The sequence below is a fragment of the Bos mutus genome, chromosome 5, assembly GCF_027580195.1.
Source record: "Bos mutus isolate GX-2022 chromosome 5, NWIPB_WYAK_1.1, whole genome shotgun sequence".
In the NCBI taxonomy this organism is placed as follows: Eukaryota; Metazoa; Chordata; class Mammalia; order Artiodactyla; family Bovidae; genus Bos; species Bos mutus.
Window position 1 is genome coordinate 56,532,782 of NC_091621.1, and position 21,723 is coordinate 56,554,504.

The window sequence follows — 21,723 nt, forward strand, 5'->3', positions numbered from 1 at the left end:
TCCAAATATAAAGGTATAATTTAGATGGATAGAAACAGACTTTGCAAGAAAACAGTATAACAATAAAAGCCATTATTTTCTTATTTTATTCAATGTCAGGAAAGTATAATAGAAAAATCTGTCACTTTTGATGGAGAAGAGTGTAATTAAATTTAGTCCTACTTGAGAACTTTGTTTCAATTTGATTTTCAGTTAACCAAAGCTCATTGTTTAGTTTAAAAGCTTGTAAATTTGGTTGTCTTATCTGCACAAAGGGATACATTTGAAGTACCACACCTGATTTTAAAATATATTTTCCGTTCTCTTTGATCTGTATTATAATTTTACTTAAAGCTGATTCTCTTTTAAAAAGGAGAAATGTTTCTTTTTTTTTTCACATTTCTTGTTTTCCTTTTTCAGACAGCTTATATTTTGGGTTTTTATACTGTGGATTGTACCTGTGTGATGTGTACGATAGCAGTTTCTTTGAGAATTCCTGTTTCTAACATGTGTGTGTGTGTGTGTATATTGTTGAACAAGATGGAGGATGCAAAGTTACCCCATTTATTGTTGAAAGATCTTGCTTTTTTCATTATGATATGATAGAAAGTACCAGAAACTGATTAAAAAAAAAAAAAGCACACACAACAAAACCTAAAAATGATACAAATGAACTTACAACACACAGAGAGGAAAAAAACTCATGGTTGCCAGGGAAAAGGGATAGTTAAGGACTTAGGGAAAGTCATGTGCACACAGCTACATTTAAAATGGATTACCAACAAAAACCTATTGAATAGCACATGGGACTCTGCTCAGTGTTATGTGCCAGCCTGGATGGGAGAGGGGGTTTGGGAAAGAATCAGTTCAGTTCATTTCGGTTCATGCAGTCGTGTCTGACTCTTTGCTACCCCATGGACTGCAACATGCCAGGCCTCCCTGTCCATCACCAACTCCCGAAGCTTACTCAAACTCATGTCCACTGAGTCGGTGATGCCATCCAACCATCTCATCCTCTGTCATCCCCTTCTCCTCCCACCTTCAATCTTTTCCAGCATCAAGGTCTTTTCCAGTGAGTCAGTTCTTTGCATTAGGTGGTCAAAGTATTGGAGTTTCAGCTTCACCATCAGTCCTTCCAATGAATATTCAGTACTGATTTCCTTTAGGATGGATGGTTTGGATCTCCTTGCAGTCCAAGGGACTCTCAAGAGTCTCCTCCAACATCACAGTTTAAAAGCAATAGCTTTCTTTATGGTCCAACTCTCACATCCATACATGACTACTGGAAAAACCATGGCTTTTACTATTTGGATCTTTGTCGGTAAAGTAATATCTCTGCTTTTAAATATGCTGTCTAGGTTAGTCATAGCTTTTCTACCAAGGAACAGGCATCTTTTAATTTCATGGCTGCAGTCATCATCTGCAGTGATTTTGGAGCCCAGAAAAATAAAATAAATAAATAAATAAATAAGGTCTCTCACTGTTTGCATTGTTTCTCCATCTATTTGCCATGAAGTGATGGGACCAGATGCCATGATCTTCATTTTTTGAATGTTGAGTTTTAAGCCAATTTTTTCACTCTCCTTTTTCACTTTCATTAGGAGACTTTTAGTTCCTCTTCCCTTTCTGCATATCTGAGGTTATTGATATTTCTCCCAGCAGTCTTGATTCAGCTTGTGTTTCATCCAGCCCAGCATTTCATATAACGTACTCTGCATATAAATTAAATAAACAGGGTGACAATATACAGCCTTGATGTACTCCTTTCCCAATTTGGAACCAGTCTGTTGTTCCACATCCGGTTCTAACTGGTGCTTCTTGACCTGTATACTGATTTCTCAGGAGGCAGGTCAGGTAGTCTGATATTCCCATCTCTAAGAATTTTCCACAGTTTGTTATGGAAATACAAAACCTGTGAGAATGCTATACCCCAATACAAAATGTTTTTGGTGTTAAAAATACATAAGTAAAAAACAAAAAACAAAAAAGCTGTATCTCTAATAGATAATCCAGAAAGACTCGATTTTAAGCAGAGGGAGCTTTATTCAACCTTCTGCAGTAACTTCTATGGCAAAGAATCCCCAAAACAAGAGATATGCTGTATGTACACTTAATAATTGAATCAAGCAATGTTACACTGACAAGAAGCACAAAACTGGAGATTAAAGAAAATAAAATAAAAGAAAAATCCCAGAAATTAAGTCATACAAACTTGCACCCACAAAATGCACAGCTTATGGGGAAAAGGATGCCAGGGGTAGCAGCCACATATCCTGTTTTAATCTGAAAGATATGTATACCCTAACTTACTCCAGAATGCATGATCTGGGGGGAATCTTGTAAATTATAGCATTTTCATAGAAAACAATCCGTACTCCATAATGAAATCTAATGTGGAGTTCTTCCAGGCTTAAAAATAAAGGTAAATCATGAAGACCCTTTGAGGCCATAGAATCTGAGACTAGAATCCACAAGAAACTGATATTGAAACTACTAAGTGATATTTTGGGGGCTCCAAAGAGCTCTGGTTCTTTTTGTCTCAGTGCAGAAATTCAGTGAGAGACAAAATGATAGATAAGTGATTTATTAGAATACGATGCTTCTAAAGTCTTGCAAATGGGCAGGAGAGCATTGTACTGCCCCAGGTACTTAGTGAGTTACCTTTTTATAACCAAAGGGAAAGAGGAAAGGGTGAGAAGACCTTCTCCTTCCTTGTTCTTCCAGTCTTCCATCAACTCCTCCTACATGTTGGGCAGGGGAGGTTTGAAAAAATTATTTGAGGCCTTGGTATAATGAGCGTCTTTCTCTTTGAAACGTCACCTTTCCCTGAAGTATTGTTTTGTGTGTGCAGAGAGCATGTCCTTGGGGTCATTAACTTGTTGAGGTCTTTGGACAAGCTGTAGGCCTTATTTATCCACTATTGTTATATTGTCCTGAGGCATGACTTGTGGCTCCATTGTATGGTTTTGTTGCTAAGCAAGTTAGCTTGGTTTTGTTTTTAGGCAAGCCTGTCTGGCTTTGATGCTAAGTGACTTGCCCTGCTTTCTGAGCCAAGCAAGCCCACATTGTTTCAAAATTTTCCCATTGCTTTCTTGAATGATCACTCACTTACTTTCGTTTCCCATAGCCCCTTTAATTTTTTTCTCTGGTTACAACCCCCTAGTGGGATTTCTGAACTATTTGATTATGCCACTCAGTCCCTATCAATATGATGCAATTTGACCTAATGTTAGAATCAGACTATTGGATCCAAAGGAAAGAAACATATTTATTATTTAGCAAATATTCATTGTGCATGTATTATGTTTCAGATATTACTCTAGACACTAGGAGTAAAGCAATGAATGAGACAGACCAGGTCTCTACCCTCATGAAACATTCAAAAGGTGGGTGGAGATGGACAAGAAATAAAAATCAGAAGGTAACAAGTTTTCTGAAGAAAATAAAACAGGATAATATAAGAACTGATTAAATGGACGTTTCTGGGGGAAGGTCTTTCTGGTGATTTGAGCTTAACAGAGAATGACAAACACAATCCAGAAGGAAAAGGGCCGATGGCTAAGAAAACAGGAAATGCAAAGACAGAAATGAGAAAGAGCTTGAAGAGTTGCATAAACAGAGAAATTCAGTATGTCTAAACTATAGAGATAATTGGAAGAGTAGTCAGCAATGACATCACGCAAGAGAAGAGGATGTAGAGTGGGATACTCTGTGGAATGCAACCAGAACTTAAGGGATGCAACATAAACTGATTAATTTTTTTCAAAGATCACTCAGACCTGCAGGAGGGGAGTGGATTACATGGGCACATAATGAAAACAGGAAAACTATTTAGAATAGTCCAGTAGATGGGTGATGGGGATTTGATTTTAGGCACAGAGATGAAGAAACTTGAAACTTGCTCTAAACATTTTTATCACCACATAATCTTCTCTAATTTTCAAACTGCATCTGTGGTTCTCTTTCACTTTTAACTTTCATTTGGATGGGCAAAAGCCCTTGTTAAGCACATATTATACAATCCGATTCCATATATGAGATATGTGAATATTGATGCATATAACTTTTGAATAAGATGTGATCAGTGTCTCAGTTCATTTTCACTTGATCTTAGCCAAAAGGCCGAGAAGCAGTTCCATGCGTTTTCAAATTGATATGCTAGTTTCTTTTAATTAATCTGTGCTGAAGGACCGTTAAACACAAACTATTTATTTGCTTATTTAGCTGCATTGGGTGTTGGTTAGGGCATACAGGATATGCATTGCATCGTGTGGGCTTTTCATTGCATTGAATAGATTCTCCAGTTGTGGCACGAGATCAGTAGTTGCAGCACGCAGGCTTAGTTGCCCCAAGGCATGTGGGATCTTAGTTCCCCAACCAGGTATCACACCCATATCCCCTGCATTGAAAGACAGATTTTTAACCTCTGGACAATCAAGGACATCCCAAACATAAATTCCTATGATGGTTGTTCTTTGGATTTTAGAGAATAATGACATAACTATTACATATAACAGTGAAATAACACAGTGTGGTATTATTGACTATTTCTAGTCACTGTGAGATTTAAAACTACTAAGTGACAAAAGAGGTGTTTATTTCCTTGTATTGCTTTATGACACTGGCATAACTTTATCACCAAGCAGTCATTTTGCCCCATATCTGTGAACCCATCGACCTATGGCAGCAAATTCTAGTGGAGATGGCCTCAAACACGCAGAGCAGCAGCAGCTCTTGGGAAGGAGCAGTAGGTCTTGGACTTGCTTTTGGAAAGAACCTGACAAGTGCGTGTCTGCCCCCAATTGATCTGTCAATTTAGATCACTGATGCCAAAAACCAGAAAGGCAAAGTTACTAGAAAATCTCAAGTAAATTAGAAAGATATCCTTCAGCCACAAGTTCTCTTATCCTTCAGCACAGGAAGCTAATGTTCCAGGAGTTTAACTATTGAGCTAGTAAAGAAGATGTCACACCCCGAAGTCCATGGGGAACCAGGTCAAGTTGAATTCACAGAACATACCATTAAATGCTTTCTTTTAAAGATACAGTCCCTGAGAGAAACTTTTTTTGCAATTTATAAAAAAACAATCTCACTGCAAAGCCATAAATGCCTTTCTTTTTCTTTTTCTGTAACCATCTAGTTTCTTTTTTTATTTTATTTTATTTTTATTTTATTTTATTTTTAAACTTTATATAATTGTATTAGTTTTGCCAAATATCAAAAAGAATCCGCCACAGGTATATATGTGTTCCCCATCCTAGACCCTCCTCCTTCCTCCCTCCCCATACCATCCCTCTGGGTCGTCCCAGTGCACTAGCCCCAAGCATCCAGTATCGTGTATCAAACCTGGACTGGCATCTCGTTTCTTACATGATATTTTACTTGTTTCAATGTCATTCTCCCAAATCTTCCCACCCTCTCCCTCTCCCACAGAGTCCATAAGACTGTTCTATACATCAGTGTCTCTTTTGCTGTCTCGTACACCGGGTTATTGTTACCATCTTAATAAATTCCATATATATGCGTTAGTATGCTGTATTTATGTTTTTCCTTCTGGCTTACTTCACTCTGTATAATAGGCTCCAGTTTCATCCACCTCATTAGAACTGATTCAAATGTATTCTTTTTAATGGCTGAGTAATACTCCATTATGTATATGTACCACAGTTTTCTTATCCATTCATCTGCTGATGGGCATCTAGGTTGCTTCCATGTCCTGGCTATTATAAACAGTGCTGCGATGAACATTGGGGTACACGTGTCTCTTTCCCTTCTGGTTTCCTCAGTGTGTATGCCCAGCAGTGGGATTGCTGGATCATAAGGCAGTTCTATTTCCAGGTTTTTAAGGAATCTCCACACTGTTCTCCATAGTGGCTGTACTAGTTTGCATTCCCACCAACAGTGTAAGAGGGTTCCCTTTTCTCCACACCCTCTCCAGCATTTATTGCTTGTAGACTTTTGGATCGCAGCCATTCTGACTGGTGTGAAATGGTACCTCATAGTGGTTTTGATTTGCATTTCTCTGATAATGAGTGATGTTGAGCATCTTTTCATGTGTTTGTTAGCCATCTGTATGTCTTCTTTGGAGAAATGTCTATTTAGTTCTTTGGCCCATTTTTTGATTGGGTCACTTATTTTTCTGGAGTTGAGCTGTAGGAGTTGCTTGTATATTTTTGAGATTAGTTGTTTGTCAGTTGCTTCATTTGCTATTATTTTCTCCCATTCTGAAGGCTGTCTTTTCACCTTGCTAATATATCACCTTCCTTTGATGTGCAGAAGCTTTTAAGGTTAATTAGGTCCCATTTGTTTATTTTTGCTTTTATTTCCAATATTCTGGGAGGTGGGTCATAGAGGATCCTGCTGTGGTGTATGTCGGAGAGTGTTTTGCCTATGTTCTCCTCTAGGAGTTTTATAGTTTCTGGTCTTACGTTTAGATCTTTAATCCATTTTGAGTTTATTTTTGTGTATGGTGTTAGAAAGTGTTCTAGTTTCATTCTTTTACAAGTGGTTGACCAGATTTCCCAGCACCACTTGTTAAAGAGGTTGTCTTTAATCCATTGTATATTCTTGCCTCCTTTGTCAAAGATAAGGTGTCCATATGTGCGTGGATTTATCTCTGGGCTTTCTATTTTGTTCCATTGATCTATATTTCTGTCTTTGTGCCAGTACCATACTGTCTTGGTAACTGTGGCTTTGTAGTAGAGCCTGAAGTCAGGTAGGTTGATTCCTCCAGTTCCATTTTTCTTTCTCAAGATCGCTTTGGCTATTCGAGGTTTTTTGTATTTCCATATACATCTACCATCTAGTTTCATATAGCGATCTGCAATATGAGTTGATTCCAAAATATCAAATAGGTGATGACAGTAAAATCCAATAAATAAATGCAATCATTAAAGTTTCTACTGTCCCATTTTTTTTTAAACCTTTGGTTGTGGTATAACAATGTCATAGTGATGTTTTTTCTCCTGTCACAGAATGGTTGTACTTGCTTTTCAGTAATTCTTTTTTGTTCAGTGATATATATCCTCTGTATTCAAAAACTGTGGTAACAAATGAACTATATTATAAGAAATTTAATATAATACCCTGTATCCTTGGGTAGAATAGATTAGAGTATTTGTAATGTGATTTCATAGGTAGTTTGATGAAACAGTATTTCGTTTGAGGAAAACTTGTGCTTGCTAGAAAAGGATGATTTACTGGATATACAAATGAGATTACTATTCTTACTTTATTTCCCTCATTGTTATACTAGCCATATTGAAATGGGAATTCTAGGGCTACAGTCTTTGAATTTAGAGAAGCAGTTATTATCTTTCTTTGATGGAAATGTTAGGAGGTAGCATAAAATTTTTTCCCTCTTTTGAAAAGAACAAAATGCTGAAAAGTTACCTGGTTTATTAACACTTAAGTCACACAGAAGCTCAAACTTTCAAGGACTAAATATGGACCTGGGGATAATCCCTGAAAGAATTCTACTTGGACAAAGAAAATGACTAAGATGACATCTATAGGATTCACTTTAACAGGTGCAAAAATAAAGTCATGTAAGAAGAAATTCTTGTCTGGGTTACCTCCTCTGGAAGTAGGATATGAATAGCAAAAGAAACTAGTAGAAGATATGGGGGAAATGTTGAAGAGACAAGGAGTTAAAGACCAAGTTAAAGACTAGAAATAGCTGTGGAATTTTTTCTTACAAAGACAATGGAAGCAAAGGGGCATATTGCTGTATGCTAATCCCAATCTCTTGGCTTATTCTGTGTCTGTTCTCTATGTTCTAATAAAGCTTTGTTGATATACTTACCACTTCACACCATATTATTGGCTGACCTCCCTCTCCAATCACATTAGAAGCATAAGAACAAACAGGGAGACTCTTATTTCTTTATTCCCAGTGCCTAGCACAAGATCTAGAATATATCATTTGTCAACTCTCTGTCAAATGAAGGAACCAGGTTCAGTACCATGTGATCTCAAGAGAGATGAAGTAACTAAGTAAACATTCAAAACCAAAATAAGTATTACTCTAGAGTAAAATCTGAGATAATATGGAAGCACACACAATTGGTATAATTCTAATTAAACACAAAGACATTTGACACTATTTAGCCTATATGTAAATGATGCTTTATAGAAAATGATAATTTTGCATTAGATATTTTGAAATATTTAAAATATTTTTAATGCTTTTAGGTAACTTTATTGATTCCTAGTTGGATGCTAGTGATCTAGAACTCAAGAAATCCATGAGAACCAATGCCTAGAGTGTTCTGGACCTGGACTAAATTTGAGTTTATGGGTGAGTGTTAGATGGTACCACTTTTGGGACAGGAAAGCTACCAACCCTGGGAAACAAGACAGAGCCTGACATCTCACATCACAGTTCTTTAGCATTAACTGGTTTATTACTGACAATTCTGTTTACTGAAATTCTGAACTTTGTTACCAGGGAAAGAAAGCTGCTGAACATTGCATCTGCAAATCAGGGTTTGCCCCAAGGTGAATCTAGATGTTTAGAAGAGATATATATTGAAAGGTAGAGATGAACATCACAACTTGATTAGGAAATATACATTAAAGAAAAGTACAGACACCTAAGATAAACCAACTGCTATTGTTATCTGAATGTATTTATCTGTGTATAAAATCTTAGATTCAAATAAAATATCTGTAAATATGGGACTTGGTGATTAATGGGCAGGTAAATGGGAAGCGAAAAGGATTTCAAGAAAAAGGAAAGTGAGAAAGTTGAGCCTAAGTTTTCAGGCTTCATCTTTCAAAGGATGACAGAATTACAATCTGTGTTGCTATTAGAAGGCAAGATAGAAGGCAGATGAGTGACAGTATTAGAATTTCTATCTTAGCCCAGAAATGATATTCAAGAACTTTTACCCAAGAGGATTTTTTTGTTGTTGTTTATAGGATAATAAAGTTATTTCTCACTTTCATCTTTAGTGACTGTGGGATAGAGAACTGAGCACTGGTGGGAGTGATTGAAGAGTGAAAAAGAAAATTCATCTTCTCATTTGTGTTGAGCTAGATTCCTTAACTCATGCTTCTTTCCCTCTTATGTCTAGTCTTGCTTTTGAATGTTTGCCCATAGGGAAATGGAAAATACAGATAATTTTTATTTTAATCAACTTGAGAAATGAAATTGATTTGCTTAAGATCAATTAAATTAAACAGTAGGTTGGGAAGAATTTCATGTGCTCTAAAAGCTGATGCTGATGCTAAGAATATTAAGAATGTTGAAAGTTTCTAAAATTGTTTCAGTTTAAAACTAAATATAAGTCATATGGAAAAATAACTGTCAAAAGTTATAATATCCTTTAACTAATGTTTTCCTTAGAAGAAAATAATTCCAAGGGCTAGAAATAAGATTCTGGCTTTAACAGTATGACTAACAATAAATCACAATGTAGATTTATCTTCATTAAACTTTGCAAATGTTTTTTTCTGAAAGATACCTGACTTTAACACAATAAAATTTTAGCTATTTAATTCTTGTAACTGCTGTTAAATGTTTTCTATATTCAGAGAAAAATTAATATGTATGCTGTTAATATTGTGAAATATTGAATAATATGAAATATGAACTCATCAAAGAATTATGTACACAAAATGTCATCAACTTTTGTTTAGTTATATTTTCTTTATAGGTAAAATCTACTTTAAAAATCTATTAATGAAAAGTTTTTATGCATAGTGGTAGTAATACTCTCATTGGAATAATATAATGTCATTTTACTACAAGATTTATATTGAAAAGGTATATATAGAAGAAAAATAGAAAGGAATTTTTAAGGTTAATCAAGTTGTTAAAGAAACAAATATGAATTTATAGGCTCTTATCAAGTTTATTTTCTGTTTGCATAGTCTCTTACTCAGTTCAGGTCAGTCACTCAGTCGTGCCCAACTCTTTGAGACCTCATGGCCTTCAGCACACCTAGACACTTGAATAGACCTAGTTTGGTGACAATCAATCTACTAGTTAAGAGTTGTAACCACATAGTTGAAATTTGGATTTTAGATTTAAAAGAATCTAGAGGTTAACTCTCTAAAATGTTCCTATCTTCAGGTCTTGAGGGATTATAATTATGCCAGGGATATCACTTTGCTGACAAAGTTCTATGTAGTCAAAGCTATGGTTTTTCCAGTAGTCATTATGGATGTGAGAGTTGGACCATAAAGACGGCTGAGTGCCAAAGATTTCATGATTTTGAATTGTGGTGCTGGACAAGACTCCTGAGACTCCCTTGGACTGCAGGGAGCACAAATCAGTTAATCTTCAAGGGAAATCAACCCTGAATATTTAGGGGAAGGACTCATGCTGAAGCTGAAGTTCCTATACTTTGGACACCTAATGTGAAGAGCAGATTCATTGGAAAAGACCTCGATGCTAGGAAAGAGTGAAGACACCAAAGGAGAAGTGGGCAGCAGAGGATGAGATTGTTAGAATCGTGGATTCAATGGACATGAATTTGAGCAAACTTTGGGAGGTAATGGAGGACAGAAGAGCCTGGCATGCTGCAGTCCATGAGGTCGCAGAGGTCGGATACAACATAGTGACAACAGCAACAATAGAAGTTAAACGGGTAAAGAACACTTCATTCTAGGCTATTACTATGGGGGATAGAGCTCAGAATAGAGCTCATATAGAGCAGTGTGAACTCAACTCAACTGAAATCAAAGGTTAGAGAATTTTAAGAGACTCAGGGAATAAAGACCAACTGTATTGGTTAATTGACACTTCCCCAATAAAAAGTAAACTTTTTCTTTTTTTTAATTTAATTTTATTTTTTAATTTTACAATATGGTATTGGTTCTGCCATATATCAAAATGAATCCGCCACAGGTATACACGTGTTCCCCATCCTGAACCCTCCTCCCTCCTCCCTCCCCATACCATCCCTATGGGTCGTCCCAGTGCACCAGCCCCAAGCATCCAGTATCGTGCATTGAACCTGAACTGGTGACTCGTTTCATATATGATATTATACATGTTTCAATGCCATTCTCCCAAATCATCCCACCCTCTCCCTCTCCCACAGAGTCCAAAACACTGTTCTATACATCAGTGTCTCTTTTGCTGTCTCGTATACAGGGTTATTGTTACCATCATTCTAAATTCCATATATATGCATTAGTATACTGCACTGGTGTTTTTAGAACTGATTCAAATGTACTCATTTTAATGGCTGAGTAATACTCCATTGTGTATATGTACCACTGCTTTCTTATCCATTCATCTGCTAATGGACATCTAGGTTGCTTCCATGTCCTGGCTATTATAAACAGTGCTGCGATGAACATTGGGGAACATGTGTCTCTTTCAATTCTGGTTTCCTTAGTGTGTATGCCCAGCAGTGGGATTGCTGGGTCATATGGCACTTCTATTCTCAGTTTTTTAAGGAATCTCCACACTGTTCTCCATAGTGGCTGTACTAGTTTGCATTCCCACCAACAGTGTAAGAGGGTTCCCTTTTCTCCACATCCTCTCCAGCATTTATTGCTTGTAGACTTTTAGATCACAGCCATTCTGACTGGCATGAAATGGTACCTCATAGTGGTTTTGATTTGCATTTCTCTGATAATGAGTGATGTTGAGCATCTTTTCATGTGTTTGTTAGCCATCTGTATGTCTTCTTTGGAGAAATGTCTATTTAGTTCTTTGGCCCATTTTTTGATTGGGTTATTTATTTTTCTGAAATTGAACTGCAGGAGTTGCTTGTTTTTTGAGATTATTTGTTTGTCAGTTGCTTTATTTGCTATTATTTTCTCCCATTCTGAAGGCTGTCTTTTCACCTTGCTAATAGCTTCCTTTGATGTGCAGAAGCTTGTAAGTTTAATTAGGTCCCATTTGTTTATTTTTGCTTTTATTTCCAATATTCTGGGAGGTGGGTCATAGAAGATCCTGCTGTGATGTATGTCAGACAGTGTTTTGCCTATGTTCTCCTCTAGGAGTTTTATAGTTTCTGGTCTTACGTTTAGCTTTTATTATGTTGAGGTATGTTCCTTCTATTCCTGCTTTCTGGAGAGTTTTTATCATAAATGGATGTTGAATTTTGTCAAAGGCTTTCTCTGCATCTATTGAGATAATCATATGGTTTTTATTTTTCAATTTGTTAATGTGGTGTATTACATTGATTGATTTGCGGATATTGAAGAATCCTTGCATCCCTGGGATAAAGCCCACTTGGTCATGGTGTATGATCTTTTTAATGTGTTGTTGGATTCTGATTGCTAGAATTTTTTTTAAGGATTTTTGCATCTATGTTCATCAGTGATATTGGCCTGTAGTTTTCTTTTTTTGTGGCATCTTTGTTAAGTTTTGGTATTAGGGTGATGGTGGCCTCATAGAATGAGTTTGGAAGTTTACCTTCCTCTGCAATTTTCTGGAAGAGTTTGAGTAGGATAGGTGTTAGCTCTTCTCTAAATTTTTGGTAGAATTCAGCTGTGAAGCCGCCTGGACCTGGGCTTTTGTTTGCTGGAAGATTTTTGATTATAGTTTCAATTTCCGTGCTTGTGATGGGTCTGTTAAGATTTTCTATTTCTTCCTGGTCCAGTTTTGGAAAAAGTTGTACTTTTTTAAGAATTTGTCCATTTCTTCCACGTTGTCCATTTTATTGGCATATAATTGTTGATAGTAGTCTCTTATGATCCTTTGTATTTCTGTGTTGTCTGTTGTGATCTCTCCATTTTCATTTCTAATTTTATTGATTTGATTTTTCTCCCTTTGTTTCTTGATGAGTCTGGCTAATGGTTTGTCAATTTTATTTATCCTTTCAAAGAACCAGCTTTTGGCTTTGTTGATTTTTGCTATGTTCTCTTTTGTTTCTTTTGCATTTATTTCTGCCCTAATTTTTAAGATTTCTTTCCTTCTACTAACCCTGGGGTTCTTCATTTCTTCCTTTTCTAGTTGCTTTAGGTGTAGAGTTAGATTATTTATTTGACTTTTTTCTTGTTTCTTGAGGTGTGCCTGTATTGCTATGAACTTTCCCCTTAGCACTGCTTTTACAGTGTCCCACAGGTTTTGAGTTGTTGTGTTTTCATTTTCATTCATTTCTATGCAAATTTTGATTTCTTTTTTGATTTCTTCTGTGATTTGTTGGTTATTCAGCAGCGTGTTGTTCAGCCTCCATATGTTGGAATTTTTAATAGTTTTTCTTCTGTAATTGAGATCTAATCTTACTGCATTGTGGTCAGAGAAGATGCTTGGAATTATTTCTATTTTTTTGAATTTACCAAGGCTAGATTTATGGCCCAGGATGTGATCTATCCTGGAGAAGGTTCCATGGTCGCTTGAGAAAAAGGTGAAATTCATTGTTTTGGGATGAAGTGTCCTATAGATATCAATTAGGTCTAACTGGTCTATTGTATCATTTAACGTTTGTGTTTCCTTGTTAATTTTCTGTTTAGTTGATCTATCCATAGGTGTGAGTGGGGTATTAAAGACTCCCACTATTATTGTGTTATTGTTAATTTCTCCTTTCATACTTGTTAGCATTTGTCTTACATATTGCAGTGCTCCCATGTTGGGTGCATATATATTTATAATTGTTATATCTTCTTCTTGTATTGATCCTTTGATCATTATGTAGTGACTGTCTTTGTCTCTTTTCACAGCCTTTGTTTTAAAGTCTATTTTATCTGATACGAGTATTGCTACTCCTGCTTTCTTTTGGTCCCTATTTGTATGCAAACTTTAACTTCAATTTTAAAACACTTTTTAAAAATATTAAATGGAAATTTTTATCAGATGGTTTAAGTTTTTGGCTTTCTGATATAGTACTAATGGTACCAATTTTCCAAAAGTAAAAGTATTACATTTCTTTAGAAATTAACATTTATATTTTGCACATTACTGAGTATTTTACATGCACTGTATTAGTAATTATTCTACAGTTAGAAGTCGACATGGAACAACAGACTGGTTCCAAATAGGAAAAGGAGTACATCAAGGCTGTATATAGTCACCATGCTTATTTAACTTATATGCAGAGAACATCATGAGAAACACTGGGCTGGAAGAAGCACAAGCTGGAATCAAGATTGCCGGGAGAAATATCAATAAGCTCAGATATGCAGATGACAACACCCTTATGGCAGAAAGTGAAGAGGAACTAAAAGCCTCTTGATGAAAGTGAAAGAAGAGAGTGAAAAAGTTGGCTTAAAGCTCAAGGTTCAGAAAACGAACATCATGGCATCTAGTCCCATCACTTCATGGGAAATAGATGGAAAAAAAGTAAAAACAGTGTCAGACTTATTTTGGGGGCTCCAAAATCACTGCAGATGGTGATTGCAGCCATGAAATTAAAAGACACTTACTTACTCCTTGGAAGGGAAGTTATGACCAACCTAGATAGCATATTCAAAAGCAGAGACATTACTTTGCCAACAAAGGTCCATCTAGTAAAGGCTATGGTTTTTCCAGTGGTCATGTATGGATGTGAGAGTGGGACTGTGAAGAAAGCTGAGTGCTGAAGAATTGATGCTTTTGAACTATGGTGTTGGAGAAGACCCTTGAGAGTCCCTTGGACTGCAAGGAGATCCAACCAGTCCATCCTAAAGGAGATCAGTCCTGGGTGTTCATTGGAAGGAATGATGCTAAAGCTGAAACTCCAGTACTTTGGCCATCTCATGCTAAGAGCTGACTCAGGAAAAGACTCTGATGCTGGGAGGGATTAGGGGCAGGAGGAGAAGGGGACAACAGAGGATGAGATGGCTGGATGGCATCACCAACTCGATGGACATGAGCTTGAGTGAACTCCAGGAGTTGGTGATGGACAGGGAGGCCTGGCGTGCTTCGATTCATGGGGTCGCAAAGAATCGGACACGACTGAGTGACTGAAATGAACTGAACCACATACCAAATTTACAGACCAGAGTACAAACTCCAAAAGGGAAGGTATTTTAAAAGTACATTTTGTTTTCACCAATTTATCTCCAATGTCTTCAACAGACCCAGGTGATATAATAGATACACATTAATTACATACTGAATGATGAAATGAAGTACAACTTGGAAACAATTTTAAAAAACCTTTTTACAAAATTATAATTGCCTCTTTGCTGAATTTAGAACACGCAGTTTATTCAAAGCAAAATTATTTCTTCTTCTCCTAGTCTGTTTCTTAACACCATCATCTGTACCACTGAGCCTTCCTTTTTCTCTCTGCTTCCACTCCCTGCTGCCATAAGCCTTAATGCTCCAACTGCTCCTCACTGCTCCTTTATCTCTGAGGTTTCCATGCATGTTCAGACTCGTCTGTAATTATATGGTTTCTATTGGTATATCAAAAGTAATATCCTCATGAATAAAAATCTGGAAATGCAACAACAGCAGTAGTCTATCAGGATGTTTTAAGCCTGAATAAATTTTGGAAAAGATCAATTTGAAATGATCATTAAGATATAACCATTACAAATTATGCCATTAAATCCTTCAACAGAGCTTTATTTCACACAGATTGCATTTTTCTTTGAAGGTCCCAGTGAAGTAAAATGAGCAGATTCTGGCAGAGAAATGATAATTTATTACACATTTGTGATAACCAAGCCCACAAAAGTCCAGTATTCTCTGTGGCATACTCTATAGTACACCCTTGATGCCTTGGAAACAGGAAATTTCCATCTGAGAATGGAGATGTGCTGGAATTTAAGCCTTTTAGAGGGACAAATGGGTGGAGATAAAGCTAATACTTGGAGAAATGCTCTCAAATAAGTATAAGAGTGTCATAAAAGCATCAGTCCCTTGTGAACTACATTCATACTCAAAGAATAAATTCTACCACGTGTCACAATGAATAGAAAGAAAAATCTAAAATGACTCAAACTGACTAAAACATCACAGTAAAATGAGAATAATAGATGGAATTAGAAGAACCTTCTGTGCTCATGAACAATGAAAATGTGAGGAAACAACATTATACAAATCCATCAAAATAATTTTCATAATAAACTCATCTAAAAAGACAATGGTTTATAACTTTAGAGAAAGTTATAAAAACAAAAACAACAAAAAATCAGAATGGCAACCACTATAATAATTTTAAACAGAAAAGTATATCATGGAATATATTCATTTGAGGTTTTGTAATAAAGTTGTTTAGTTGCCAAGTCATGTCTGACTCTTTTGTGATCCCCATGAACTGTTGCCTGCCAGGCTACTCTGTCTATGGAATTTCCCAGGCAAGAATATTGGAGTGGGTTGCCATTTCCTACTCCAAGGGATCTTCTCAACCCAGGGATCAAACCTACATTTCCTGCATTAGCAGATGGATACTTTATCACAGAGCCACCAGTGAAGACCTTTGTGATAAAATAGATGTTGAAAAAATGAAAAAATGAAAAAGAGCCTTTAGACTCTACTGACAAAAGGAGACAATTTTGGTTTCAGAATTTGTGATTGGTTATGGTGCTGAGGCGGAGAATGCAATGGTCACCCATTCCAGTACTCTTGCCTGGAAAATCCCATGGACGGAGGAGCCTGGAAGGCTGCAGTCCATGGGGTCGCTAAGAGTCAGACATGACTGAGTGACTTGACTTTCACTTTTCACTTTCATGCATTAGCGAAGGAAATGGCGACCCACTCCAGTGTTCTTGCCTGGAGAATCCCAGAGACAGGGGAGCCTGGTGGGCTGCCGTCTATGGGGTTGCACAGAGTGGGACACAACTGAAGTGACTTAGCAGTAGCAGCAGCAGCATGGTGCTGAGGAAGACTCTTGAAAATCCTCTGGACAGCAAGGAGATCAAACCAGTCAATCCTAAAGAAAATCAGTGCAGAATATTCATTGGAAGGACTGATGCTGAAGCTGAAGCTCCAATACATAGGCCACCTGATGCGAAGAGCTGACTCATTTGAAAAGACCCTGATGCTGGGAAAGATTGAGGGCAAGAGGACAAGGGGATGACAGAGGATGAGATAGTTGGATAGCATCACTGACTCAATGGACATGGGTTTGAGCAAACTCTGGGAGATAATGAAGGACAAGGAAGCTTGGTGTGCTGTAGTTCATGGGGTCACAAGGAGTTAGACACGAGTAAACGACTGAAAAACAACAATGTACTTATACATCCACTTAGACCATATAATTCAATTAAATGTTTGGTTTTGAATGTATCTCAATGACAACATGTTCGGAACTTCATGTTTAAAATATTTTAGTAAACCAAATTACATTAGCTAGTGTTTTGAATATGTAGTTTGAAATATCAGTTCAGTTCAGTTCAGTTGCTCAGTCATGTCGACCCCATGAATCACAGCATGCCAGGCCTCCCTGTCCATCACCAACTCCCGGAGTTCACTCAGACTCACATCCATCGAGTCAGTGATGCCATCCAGCCATCTCATCCTCTGTCGTCCCCTTCTCCTCCTGCCCCCAATCCCTCCCAGTGTCAGAGTCTTTTCCAATGAGTCAACTCTTCGCATGAGGTGGCCAAAGTACTGGAGTTTCAGCTTTAGCATCATTCCTTCCAAAGAAATCCTAGGGCTGATCTCTTTCAGAATGGACTGGTTGGATCTCCTTGCAGTCCAAGGGACTCGCGAGAGTCTTCTCCAACACCACAGTTCAAAAGCATTAATTCTTCAGCGCTCAGGCTTCTTTACAGTCCAACTCTCACATCCACACATGACCACAGGAAAAACGATAGCCTTGACTAGATCGACCTTTGTGGGCAAAGTGATGTCTTTGCTTTTGAATATGCTGTCTAGGTTGGTCATAACTTTCCTTCCAAGGAGTAAGCATCTTTTAATTTCATGGCTGCAGTCACTATCTGCAGTGATTTTGGAGCCCCCCAAAATTAAGTCTGACACTGTTTCCACTGTTTCCCCATCTATTTCCCATGAAGTGATGGGACCGGATGCCATGATCTTCGTTTTCTGAATGTTGAGCTTTAAGCCAACTTTTTCACTCTCCACTTTCACTTTCATCAAGAGGCTTTTGAGTTCCTCTTCACTTTCTGCCATAAGGGTGGTGTCATCTGCATATCGTTTCTCATAAAATTCTGATTCTATTCCTGAATAAAACATGATCCACGCTTTGAGCTTCACAATTTCCATTTCCTGAGCTACTTAATCTAACAATATTTAAATTTACCTATTTTTGACCTTTGTTTCTTGTCAACCATCAAGCAATACAAAGTGTATATTTTCCAAATAATAAATTATGTTTAATGTTTATCATATTTCACTGTTGCACTTAGACATTTCAATTGACACAACAAGATATCCTGACTATACTTAACAGTAATTCTAAGATTCCATCATCTTTTCTCACTCAAAGTAGATCACAGTATTTCTACTTAAAAATACAGCACTATCTATTTTTCTACTTATCTGTCGGTCATGTCTACTTTAATGAAGAGAAGAAAAAAGTCCCATCAAAATATATTTTATACATAGGAATTGTGAATATATACACATTATATGTTATTGGGAAAGAAAACTACTATCATCTTTTGCAACATAAAAGGTCATAAATTAATAGCAAGTTTAATTATCTCTATGTAGTATACCCATGTTTGTGTAAACAATTAAAGCTATGGCTTGCTTTTTATGAGTGTGTGTGTGTGCATGTGTATTTGCATGTGCTACATAGCATGTTGTATCTTAGAATATTTTGGCTGACTGCACATAAAACTTTCAGTTACCAAAAAAGATTATTGTCATTATTGGTGTAAGGTACAAATCACAACTTTAAAATTTAGAAAAAATCCACAAAAAACTGTCTTACTCTTAAAGTCCTAGGTCATATTAATAACTGAATTAAACACACTGACACACTGATTTTTTATGTAACAGATTTTGTTTAAAGTTACATCAGTTCTCGGTTGTTTGAATCATGACAGCATTCATAGTTGACAATTTCCTTAATTTAAACAACAATTTCTATTAATAAAACTCTTTAAAGCTACCTTATTCAGTGTTTTGATTAGACAGCTTATTCAAATCATCATTTATTATTTTGATTTTTACTAAACATTCATGTATACCAAGTGCTAAAGTTTGAATATCTTGAGTCAATATGTTAAAAGTCAACCAAATGTTGACTTGAAATAATTAGAAAGTTTCATGGATGCAACAATTGATTTATCAGAATCTGTCCTTGATCTGTGAGACAACTTGTCTGATAAAGTAATTAGTAGACTTTGTCACTGTATTTTTCACTGAACTGTGTATAAATTAGTCAATATGTTATCTGCATATTTCTTCCAGTTTCTGTCTTAGACAAGATCATGGTCAATAAAGATATGTGATCAGATTTGCATTCCAAAACTGTTCATTTAAACACCTAAAACTATTTTGGTATCTTCCCCAAAGCCCATGTATTTGAAAATGTTATATATTTCCAAATGTATTTTCAGAATTTCATTTTTATCTTTTAGCTTCCCTTTTTAGAATATTTTATTATTAGAATCTTATTAGAATAATTTACAGAAATATCATTTTTTTCTTATTTAAATTGGAGGCTAATTACTTTACAATATGGTAGTGGTTTTTGCCATACATTGACATGAATCAGTCATGGGTGTACATGTGTCCCTAATCCTGAACCAACCTCCCACCTCCCTCCCCATCCCATCCCTCAGGGTCATCCCAGTGCACCAGCCCTGAGCACCCTGTCTCATGCATCAAACCTGGACTGGCTATCTGTTTCACATATGATAATATACATGTTTCAATGCTATTCTTTCAAATCATCCTGCCCTCGCCTTCTCCCACAGAGTCCAAAAGTCTGTGTCTCTTTTGCTGTCTTGCATACAGGATCATCATTACCATCTTTCTAAATTCCATATATACGCATTAGTATACTGTATTGGTTTTTTTTTTTTTTTTCTGATTTACTTCACTCTGTGTAATAGGCTCCAGTTTCATCCACCTCATTAGAACTGATTCAAATGTATTATTTTTAATGGCTGAGTAGTATTCCATTGTGTTTATATACCACAGCTTTCTTATCCATTTGTCTGCCGATGGACATCTAGGTTGCTTCCATGTCCTGGCTATTATAAACAGTGCTGCAATGAACATTGGGGTACATGTGTCTTTTTCAATTCTGGTTTCTTTGGTATGTATGCCCAGCAGTGGGATTGCTGGGTCATATGGCACTTCTATTCCCAGTTTTTTAAGGAATCTCCACATTGTTCTCCATAGTGGCTGTACTAGTTTGCATTCCCACCAACAGTGTAAGAGGGTTGCTTTTTCTCCATACCCTCTCCAGCATTTACTGTTTGTAGACTTTTTGATAACAGCCATTCTGGCCGGCATGAGATGGTACCTCATTGTGGTTTTGATTTGCATTTCTCTGATAATGAGTGATGTTGAGCATCTTTTCATGTGTTTGTTAGCCATCTACATGTCTTCTTTGGAGAAATGTCTGTTTATTTCTTTGGCCCATTTTTTGATTGGGTCATTTATTTTTCTGTGATTGAGCTGCAGGAGTTGCTTGCATATTTTTGAGATTAATTCTTTGTCAGTTGCTTCATTTGCTATTATTTCCTCCCATTCTGAAGGCTGTCTTTTCACCTTGCTTGTAGTTTCCTTCATTGTGAAAAAGCTTTTAAGTTTAATTAGGTCCCATTTGTTTATTTTTGCTTTTATTTCCAATATTCTGGGAGGTGGGTCATAGAGGATCCTGCTAAGACTTACATCAGAGAGTGTTTTGCCTATGTTTTTGACTAGGAGTTTTATAGTTTCTGGTCTTACATTTAGATCTTTAATCCATTTTGAGTTTATTTTTGTGTATGGTGTTAGAAAGTGTTCTAGTTTCATTCTTTTACATGTGGTTGACCAGTTTTCCCAACACCACTTGTTAAAGAGACTCTCTTTTCTCCATTTTATATTCTTACCTCCTTTGTCAAAGATAAGTTGTCCATACGTGCGTGGATTTATCTTTGGGCTTTCTATTTTGTTCAACTGATCTATATTTCTGTCTTTGTGCCAGTACCATTCTGTCTTAATGACTGTTGCTTTGTAGTATAGCCTGAAGTCAGACAGGTTGATTCCTCCAGTTCCATTCTTCTTTCTCAAGATTGCTTTGGCTATTTGAGGCTTTTTGTATTTCCATACAAACTGTGAAATTATTTGTTCTAGTTCTGTGAAAAATACGGTTGGTAGCTTGATAGGGGTTGCCTTGAATCTATAGATTGCTTTGGGTAGCATACTCATTTTCACTATGTCGATTCATCCAATCCACTAACATGGTATATTTCTCCATCTATTTGTGTCATCTTTGATTTCTTTCATCAGTGTTTTATAGTTTTCTATATATAGGTCTTTGGAGAAGGCAATGGCACCCCACTCCAGTACTCTTGCCTGGAAAATCCCATGGATGGAGGAGCCTGGTAGGCTGCAGTCCATGGGGTTGCTAGGAGTCGGACGCGACTGAGCGACTTCACTTTCACTTTTTCCTTTCATGCATTGGAGAAGGAAATGGCAACCCACTTCAGTGTTCTTGCCTGGAGAATCCCAGGAACGGGGGAGCTGGTGGGCTGCCCTCTATGGGGTCGCACAGAGTTGGGCACGACTGAAGTGACTTAGCAGCATATATAGGTCTTTTGTTTATTTAGGTAGGTTTATTCCTAAGTATTTTATTCTTTAATTTTCGTTGCAATGGTGAATGGAATTTTTTCCTTAATTTCTCTTCTTGTTTTCTCATTCTTAGTGTATAGGAATGCAAGGGATTTCTGTGTGTTAATTTTATATCCTGCAACTTTACTATATTCATTGATTAGCTATAGTAA

General features: G+C 36.7%; 1 protein-coding gene across 1 annotated transcript in view; it reads left to right on the forward strand.

The window, feature by feature from the left end:
* Positions 1–21,723, forward strand: part of MGAT4C (MGAT4 family member C) — an 870,660-nt gene that overhangs the window by 622,843 nt on the left and 226,094 nt on the right. The window lies entirely within an intron of this gene.